Source organism: Squalius cephalus, assembly GCF_949319135.1.
Source record: "Squalius cephalus genome assembly, chromosome: 9".
NCBI classification, from domain to species: Eukaryota; Metazoa; Chordata; class Actinopteri; order Cypriniformes; family Leuciscidae; genus Squalius; species Squalius cephalus.
In genome coordinates this window covers 1160001-1170281 of record NC_137130.1, presented here as the reverse complement: position 1 = coordinate 1170281, position 10281 = coordinate 1160001, and the positions used below count along the sequence as shown (strand labels likewise).

Here is a 10281-nt window from a genome sequence, read left to right as displayed (position 1 = left end):
TATATATATATATATATATATATATATATATATAATTTAACATTTTCAATTTTAGCAAAAATGCTTTAGGCTACTGTTTAAAATAAAAACATGTCAATGTCCAGTACAAATGCCTTACTATTCTCTGCGTACAATATAAATATTATATTCTACAGAAATAGTAAGAGCAGTATGCTAGTGTAGTGTGCTATTGAGTCGCTGTCTAGTTAGGGCGCAGTGTGTGTATGTGACCACAGCCCGCCTCGCGCTCTCTCTCTGCTGTAGTGTGTGTGTGTGCGTAACTGTCTCTCTTCCGACGCTCATTCTGTGAGAAACACACAGGAAACTTGTCTAAAAAACACACACGATCGACATTTAAACGTGAACTTTGGCACACGAACCCTCGATTATCGTCTCACGTCGATGTTTTAACGGAATACAACGATCGCAAACCGCTGAGGGGAAATCTGGCTGGAGAAGATGGGTGTAAAGTCGCAGTTTGCACACTGAAGTTGGAGGATATTTTCCTAGTGGAAGTGAAAGAGAAGCGGGAACTTGAATCTTGGCGGTAAGAATATTAGCGTTTGAACTTTTCCTGTGTGGATTGGAAATCTCTGTGAGGAAACTCAAATATCTGCTCGACACGCACCACGTTTGAACTTTACTCACATTTGAAGCATCTAAAGTCTTATTTCCGCCATGTTTTGTGTTGGTCGACCACCTCAGTAAGTGATATACACTTAATAGAGCTCATTTCGTGTTGTTTTTGTCCTAAAACACGCTGAGGGAAGCGGCACATGCTTCAGGATGAGCGGGTGGGGGAGGGGCGATCTTCACTACTTAGGCTACTAATAGATAGTTGTACTTCAAATAGTAAGTTACTGCAGCAAATACGCTCAAAACAATGACCACGTGACACATTTTTGAGTCTTGTTCTCAAATGCAAAGTAAATTAAAGCCAGACACATTAAATAATATTTTTATGGAATAGTTTATTGACCCTCTATGTGATTTTTAATGAGTATACAGGAGGGTTTCTAGGGTTAAACTGTATTGTTAACTCTACAATATAAATTATTTAAAGTTGTTAGTTTATTAGTTTATCAGTGTTCAGCTGAAAGCCTCCTCCACTTGTTGATATCAGTGATTTAGATGCTTGAGTCACATGACAGCATTAGATTCTGTTGGCCTACTGTACTACAGTACAGCTCATTTCTAAATATTTGTACGGAAGTTAAAAGTTTAATTTTATTGAGTTTTTAACACCAGACATTAGGTCAGCTGCTCCGTTACCGACAGTTTCTTTAGAAATGAGTGATAATTCTCGTGCAATAAGATTCCAAAAATAATTTACGTGATTATATGATTTCCCTCTCTCTAATTGTCACTGTTAAGATAGAAGCTCGGTTATTGTTTTTCCCAAACCTGCCGAACTGCCCACATCATCCCCACAGGCCCACATGGAATTTGCTGATTTTGGAGAAAAATATCTCTTACCGATAATCAAATTACCCTGAAATATATTAATCGTTAAAAGATCGTGATCTTGATTCAAACCCCCACGTGATTTTATTCCTAAACGACAGAGATTCGTCTCTGTCTATTAAAACCTTTGACTAAATCAGCGAACATTCAGATCTGAGAGCCGTTGTCATGTGAAACCGCTTTAAGACATTATTTCTGTCTTAAAATAATTCAGATTATCACAGAAGCACTGGATAAACGTTTATAGTTCGGATATAATCACTGATGTCTACGGTACCGATCACCTTTTGAAAGTAACTTGATGCTTCAAAAAAATAAAGATTGAATTAATTACATTGTTACACCAGTAGGTGGCGACAAGAATGTGTGAGTCATTGAATCATTAATTTAAAATATTCGTTCAACAACGCTGATTCATCCAGTAATGAAACAAGTGAAGTCTTTATGAGTGAGTCATTGAATCATTCACTCAACCTGATTTAAATAGACTACTGAAATGAATATTTTGTCAGAACCTCTTGTGATCTCTAAAATCGCGTCGTGCAACTCGATGAAATATTGAACATACAAATTACACACAAAAACTGGTGTATTACATGACTATACTCGTACTGTACCCTAGTGTTTAATTAGATGTATAGTGCAAGCGATATAGATGTTTTGATGAACAATTCCACTATTGATGGCCGATATAAAGACATCACACTATTTAATTTAAAGATTTATATTTAGTGTAAGATACATTTTAAAAATGTATTTCATCTCAGATATGTCACTGGTTTGAAATTGCACTTTCTAGTGTAAAATTCATTGACCACAAAATGGGAACTTTGTAAAAAAAAAAAAAGTTAGTTTTTTTTTTTAATGCAAATTGCAAAATATAACTTTTTGTGGAATTATTGGGAGAAAATGTATCTTACTAAAAGGCAAGCTGACCGCATAATCAAATCAGGCAGAAATATGCAATAATAAAAATGTAAACATTTTTACTTGATGCTTCTCAGTATTTGTCCACCTCTCATTGCAGTGCATTATGGGATTGCTTTCTCTGCAGAGGATGCATGTAGAAAAGTCGAATCTACATGTTTTATGTCGGATGTAAACGAAGTATGCTCAGAGGGAAAGGCACTGTTGTTTTTAAAGATATGGTTTTAAGGCATTATAATATAAACATTATGAATTATGTTCATTACGTTGCGTTCGATTCCCACGCCTAATCTTCATAAGTTGATCACATCCACTCCCACGCTTCAGCTCTCGCTGTTATAAATAGCTTTAGAGTTGTAAATCATTACAGGTTGACTGAGTTAATGGTTAATAGGATTGAAGAGAGAGAGAGAGAGAGAGAGAGAGAGTTGTGGTCTTGGGATTTTCTCCAGGATTTGAGCAAATCCAAATGCCAGAACGGCCTAGTTTTGACTAGTGTCTGTAAACACTCCTCATGGGTCTTTCAATGCTTATAATAAACCAGACAAAATGCTTTGCATGTTTATGGCTGCGTGATATACTGAATATTCATGATATGTGTGATGTAAATGATGCACAACAAAGGCTGTTTTTAATGAGTTTGGCGACATGTTCTTCTGATTTCTGAATAATATCTGGGCGTACAACAATGATTGTTTGATAGAGGCTCATTTAAGACTGTAAAGAGACATTATTCATTATGATTAGGCTATTGTGGCTTATTGATGTTGAATGCAGATACGAGCAGATTAGATCAGTTTGAATTTGACTATAATTTTTATTTAAATATGTAAACTGCTTTAACATAAAGACAATACGGCTGAACGGTACAGTACAAAAGTTTGGGGTCAGTACGATTTTTTTTAAAGAAAAAGACACATTGAAGGCATGTTCAGTTGTTTAAAGGGGAGGTATAATGCCCTTTTCACAAGAAGTAAAATAAGTCTCTGATGTCCCCAGAGTGTGTGTGTGAAGTTTTAGCTCAAAATACCCCACAGATATTTTTATATAGCATGTTAAAATTGTCACTTTTTGTGGGTGAGCAAAAACGTGCCGTTTTGTGTGTTCCTTTAAATGCAAATGAGCTGCTGCTCCCGGCACAGGGGGCGGAGCTTCAACAGCTCGTGTCCTTTTACCTCACACACACACACACACACACACACACACACACATGCACTGAACATTTCAAACACTTTTAGCCTTTTATATTCAAACCGGAGTCAGACGATGATGGAGAGACTCGAAAAGAAGTGACAACATGTAGAATACAACATTTCTGAATGGTTAGTTGATGAGTTTATGTAGCTTATGTATGTGTAGCAGTAACGTGCGGTGAAATCTTGTCATGGGTAGGCTGTGACCTATCAATGTGGCATATATGTTCATATATTCATTCAGCAACCCAAGTTCAATCAGGCATCATCACATCGCTGCCTGCATATAGCAAAGTCAGTCATATGTGAGGCTAATGCACAATCAAATCTAATAATCAAATTAATGGACACATCTATCTTATGACTTATACAACAAACAAATGTTTTGTGCGGGACACAGTAAGAGAGGGAGGCGGCGCGGTGTCAGCGAACCGACAACCAGCCTAGTCACTCCTTCAAAATGCGCAAACGCTCACAGACAGCCACACACACACACACACAAACTATTGGTCTGGTGACGGCGCACCAGGATTTGAATAGGCTACAGTCAGAAAACATTGTGTCAGCAGTACAGCTTTAAAGTACAAAAACAGCTTATTCGCTCCTACAAACTGCGCTACGCGCACACACCGACACGCAGTTGTCATGGTGAAACATACAATCATTTGGTAACTTATCTCTGAAAAGCCCTGAATGTGCTCTGTACAGGACATGTAATGTCTCAGAGAAATCGCTAAAACATAATGTCCTCTACAGAGGACAAAACACTATAGTAAGTAGTCAGGAGTTTTACTAATCACAACTAGGTAACTTAAGCAAGATGATACGCACCTTTGTACGAACAACAGTGTTTTCACAACTCGGCGGTTTGTAGGCTTCCAAGTCATGAACCCAGCCATTTGTGAACTGAACGTGGGCTTCCATAGATTTATAATTACGAAACTGAGCCTCGGAATAAGCACTCACACCACAGACTAAATAAACAAAAATATCTGGAAATGTCAGAGGAGGTAAATCGTCGGGGTCTCGAGTATATTCTCTTGCAGGCACCTCAAACGGATCCATATTTCCGATCAATGACATCTTTTCCATGTACCGTTTTCTTGCGTCAGGTAGAAGTCTGTCTCTGTATAGTACATTTCGTTCTTTTAATCGACTTTTCAACATTGTTTCGTGTATAAGTGATTGTTTTAAATCTCGCCCGATGTGGCCTCACAAAATGGCGGCGCACTCTTGTTTACGTCCCAGAATGCACTGCGCAGTGACGTCGGTTGCCAAGCCCGACATCGAGTGGGTCACGTGACATGAAGCAAGCTCGGTCTCTGCCTCAATGTTGATCATTCAAGACAGCATGAGAACTGACTGCGCATGCGCAAACCTGCGTAAACTACGTTCTATGGACCAAAGAGGCACTGCTAACCTCTGCCTCAATGGCCATGGCTTTGAATTTCCTGCATGAAACAATGGTTTTAGGAGCATCAATGGCAAAATTAGTATATTATGTGTGTATTCCTGAACATTTTTGTTACAAAAATTTATATTTGGAATAAAATAAATGCAATTAATAATGTGGTGAATTAATAAAGTTCTTGGAATTAATAAATGTAATGTCAAAATTTCCTTTGGTGAGGCACTGCCTACCCTGCCTACCCTGACTGCACGTCCCTGATGTGTAGTTATCTTCTAGTCATTGATTAGAATATTCTGTCATGATAATCTATTAATCGCGTTCCTGGGGGCGGGGTTTATGTAAATTTTAGGGTTTGTGATGTCACTAACCCGTGAAGAAGCTTGTGTATTCCCTACCAGCCGTTTGTTGTAGTCCTTAAAAAGTTGTAACTTTGCAGATGTTGTTTATGCTCAAACAGCACCATTACACACTAGCTAAAGTTAGAGAAGTCAAATCATAATCAACCACCCCTTTAAAAGTGACATAATTCAATTAGAAAAATTCAAAATTAAAAAAAGCTTTGTCTATAAGCAAACAATTGTCTATTTAGACAAGAGACAACCACACAACAACACTTTAAAGCAATACTATTATAACATTTTTTACCTTAAAATAATGTTTCCAAAATGGTTTCAGTGGTTCATCAAGTCGTAACAGGGTGAACGGCACTTCTGCATTCGCTTTGCGGCCCTTTATCGGCGATAACCACACTATGTAAGTTTGCCAGATCGGGCCGCGTTTCTGTAGTTCTAATGAGACATAAGAAAACTACAAATTTGACTTGCTTTACGGCAAGCGTTACAATAGTCATTATCTTCGTTTCTGATGTCGCAATACATCATACTTTCATATATCATGCATCATACTCTACCTTGTCTGTGGACATCGTTCATTCCTAAGCCGGTGCTGGATAAACAGCGAGTGTGTGTGCAACGGTCGGCTAAATGATTTACGACAGCGGTAATGGACAATTCCGCTTCCAGCCTGTAGGGCGACCAAAGAGGAAAAGTCCCATAGTGTTGCTTTAAGATTACAAAGGCCAAGTTTACCAGTCATTGGATCTCATTCATGAAACATTCATAAATATACGAGTAAATATGTGAGTGATTTGCGCGTAAAGAGACATTCCCGAAAACTCTTCTCCTGATTCACAAATACTTCGTAAACGTCAGATGTGAAAGTGAAATGTGTGTGTGTGTTAATGAATTCCAGTCAGTCGTAAATGGGACGCGCGTGCACGCTCACTCAATTACCATAAATCCCACCCATTAAATCCGACTGACAACTATATATGGGCATCATATTATGACACCAAACGAAGGATTTCAACATGTCTTCTCAAAAGCGAATGAAGAAGAGAAATTTCTCAGATGCAGAAATTTAAGTTTTATTATCAGAAGTTCATTCAAAACGCCACATTTTATTTTCAAGCGTATATAGTGGCGTATCATGTCCTAAAAAAAGGAAAAACTCAGTATGCATGAAATAGCATTTCACCCCCCCTTTAATGGAGTTTAATCTGTTAATCGAACACTCCCAGAAGTGAAAAGAGTCCCAGCCCTATTGAAAGCAATTCATTATTTGATTAAAGTGTTCTGTTTGCAGATGCTATTACTGGCTCTCATAATAAAAGTAAAAAGAAAAACCGTATGTAATTACTATATATAATATTTTTTCAAAATGCTGTGTAAATATGTACCCGATTAAGGTGAATTAAAATGCAGCCTTATTAATGAGCAAAACGTTCGGATGTTAAACGCACTATTTATGCGTGGCTGGGAGCAGGTGTACATTTCTTTCCTACCAACTCACATTTGGAAAATACGAACATTTTAATAAATCCGAAAATTTACGCCAGAACCACTTTACACACGATTTACACACACATTCGTTCTGCTCGTGTTTCATGAATAGAGCCATTGCCTGGGAGAGTTGCTGACAGAGAGTCTCTCCACACGCTGGCAGAGCACAGATGCTAAAGCCACTGGTCTGTAGTCCTCCAGCACCGGAGCATGAGCCTGTTTGGGAATGGGATGATGGTTCTCTCCTTCCAGGTACAACATTAAAGCCTTCAGCTGAGATGCTCATTCCCAGTGCCTTGCCCTTTATTCCCTCCGGCCCCGACGTCTTTTGAGGTTTGACTTTCATTAAAGCCTTTTCCACAATCTGTTCCTCAGTAATAATGGGGGAAGTCCGGATGCTCTGCAGGAGTCCCAGTGCTCGTCTGAACAGCTGTTATTAAAACCAGCATAAACCTGATTCAGAGCGGGATCAGGCACTGGATATCGTGCTGCTCCTGTTTTCTTCCCATCACAGTGTTCGCCAGGACATCCCTGCACTTCCCAAACCTTTCCTCGACCGTACGTTTATATTGCTGTTTGGCCTCCTTCATTTTGTGCTTCAATTCTTTCTGTAAAAGGTTAAAACCATATCTATCTTCATTTAAAAAAGATTAAAACAGTCGCTACCTTTACATGGACACCTTTTGGTTCAATCGGAATGAAATCAATATGATTGATGAATCCGCACACGGTGTTTACATGAGCGATAAATACAGTAATCGGGCTGATGTGCGCGTTTATATGTCACAAGTTTCAAATCGGAATAGATGTTTTGACATGCGCTGCAGAAATACACAGAGCTGTATGTGTGACTATTCTCCTATATTGGTTCTTTAAACAGCAGACGTAATATTAATCCATCTCTGGTCATGATTTGGAGACGATGAGCATATTAACCGTTTTGCCGCTTACATTTATCACGCAGTAAAAATGAGAATCCAAAACAAGGACTGGTGGGCCGTTCACAGACTTCACAGACGCAGTGAAATGGGAAGTTTAGGATGATGGGACACTTTATTCAACAGGAAGAACAGCTCGTTCAGCGCCTCATACGTCATTACCAGGGTTCTAAATTAACACCCGCCAACCCGCCAAATGCGGGTTAAAATTCATTTTGGCGGGTGTTAATAAAAACTTACTAGCCAGTTTGGCCGGTGATGCATGAGGCATTACATGCAGGGATGTAGTGGAGGCTAAACGCACGTAAACGCCGTTTACGCACCTCCCAAAATTCGGAAATAGCGTTTACCCACCTCCTAAGTGTGTTTATCCACCTCTAAATTGCGTTTATCCACCTCTAAATTTCACGCTTTTCAAGTGCGTGATCGCCGATCGGTACATGATTCGAGCATTTGGGCCGTTAACGACAGTGCAGAACATTGAGCAGAGAGCGCAGCGCGCCGACACACACACACACACACGGAAGAGAACGGCGCGGAAAAGACACGCTCGTGAAGTTACTAGCTGCGAGAGAATGAAACCTATCGCCGAACGCGGAGGCGAGACGGAACATTTATTATTTTATTTTTTTTATTTTTTGCAAAATCGTCTGTTAATGTCGGCAGCCATTACACTTGTGGAAACTACAGTGCAACTTATATTGTCTTTCTTCTGTTAATTACAGAAACTTTTTTCTGAGTTTTCTTTAGCCTAAAGTTTGCGAGAAACCATGGAAACGAATGGACACAGAAAACACAAGAAATAAGACAAACGGAGTTGGCTAGTAAAGTATTAAACGAAATGCGGCAGTGGTACTTGGGACAGACTTCAGGGGGCGAGAAGAGGAACGAGGCAGGGGATGAGGAGGGTATCGACAGAGAAACTAAGAAAAGAAAATGCCAAATGGCATTTGCCACAATGTAGCCTACTAAAAAAAAAAAAAAAAAAAAAAATTTGGCTAGTGGATATTCTGATTGATATCACACATTGGCTGGTGATCAAAAAAGTTAATTTAGAACCCTGGTCATTACGCTAGTTAACATCATCGTTCAGGTGCAGTGCTTTCAGTTTCGGTTTTCTGTCCGATCAAGTGTTTGCATGTTCTCTCGATCGGATTAGAAAAGGAATAAACCACTGCTCTCAATCCCATCGAGATTTCATTGGGATCGAGCTCAATCGGATCAGTCCCACTCCCGGGTAGTGCTAGTCTGCACTTTCTCAGTTTTTAATTTTGGCTTATATTGAGGTGGAAGCAGAACAGCGTGTGTGTGTGTGTGTGTGTGTGTGTGTGTGTGTGTGTGTGTGTGTGTGTGATGATGACAAATCACCCGAAATCACAAGATCAGCCAAAACAAAACGTGTGCAAACAGGCTCTGATCATAAATACAGTAAAAATATTATTATAATGTAAATCATCTGTTGTCTATGTGAATATATAGTAAAGTGTAATTTATTCCTGTGATCAAAGCTGAATGTTCAGCATCATTACTCCAGTCTTCAGTGTCACATGATCCTTCAGAAATCACTCTAATATGATGATCTGATGATCAAGAAACATTTATGATTATTATCAGTGTTGAAAACAGATTTCTGTGGAAACCGTCATACATTTTATTTCTCAGGATTCTTTGATGAATAGAAAGTTCAAAAGAACAGCATTTATCTGAAATATAAAGCTTTTGTAACATTAAACACGACCGTTCAAAAGTTTGGGGTCAGTAAGAATTTTTAGTTTTTTTGGAAAGAAGTTAAAGAAATTAATACTTTTATTCATCAAGGACGCATTAAATTTATCAAAAGTGACAGTAAAGACATTTATAATGTTACAAAAGATTCTATTTCAAATAAATGCAGAACTTTTGAACTTTCTATTCATCAAAGAATCCATGAAAAATAAAACGTATGACGGTTTCCACTAGAGTTGGGTAAAAAAATGTTGATTTCTCGATTTTAATCGATTCTCATTTTTACGAACCGATGTCGATTCTTAAATCCCAAGAGTCGATTAGTCCTCCTGTTTTCAGTCTATGAATGAATGTAACATGTTGCGCATCCCATCCAATACATCACAATAATCTTTGTGCTTTGTTACTATTGATATGAAACAAAGTCTCAGATTTCAAATTACGTCCATTTTCTTACGCAATTCATAAACATAAATGCCGTTTTGTCGCTGTGGCGTGAGATCGCTCTGGCTCAGCTCTAGAGGAGCACATGATCTTCTCCTCCGCCTTAATAACACCAGTTACAGCGCGAGATAAACATGAAGGAGCTTCTGAAAGTGTGTTAAAAGACAGAGCACAACTTATGGAAGTCCGTATCATGTCACATGGAGTCGCTCAATCAGTGTTTCACCTGTGGAAAGACGTCAGTAAAACAATGTCACGTAACGTCACATTTACCTCAGAAAAAACATATCCAGTGACCATAAACTCGTCAGTCAGCGAGAAATATTAACTCTAATTAA

General features: G+C 38.7%; 1 protein-coding gene across 1 annotated transcript in view; it reads left to right on the top strand.

Moving 5' to 3' along the window:
- The first annotated feature begins 208 nt into the window (after positions 1-208).
- The window catches only part of tbl1x (transducin beta like 1 X-linked), a 37667-nt gene continuing 27594 nt past the window's right edge, over positions 209-10281 (top strand). The window contains exon 1 of the mRNA XM_079881855.1: positions 209-547. The gene's annotated coding sequence lies outside the window, so the exon portion shown is untranslated. The remainder of the gene's footprint in view (positions 548-10281) is intronic.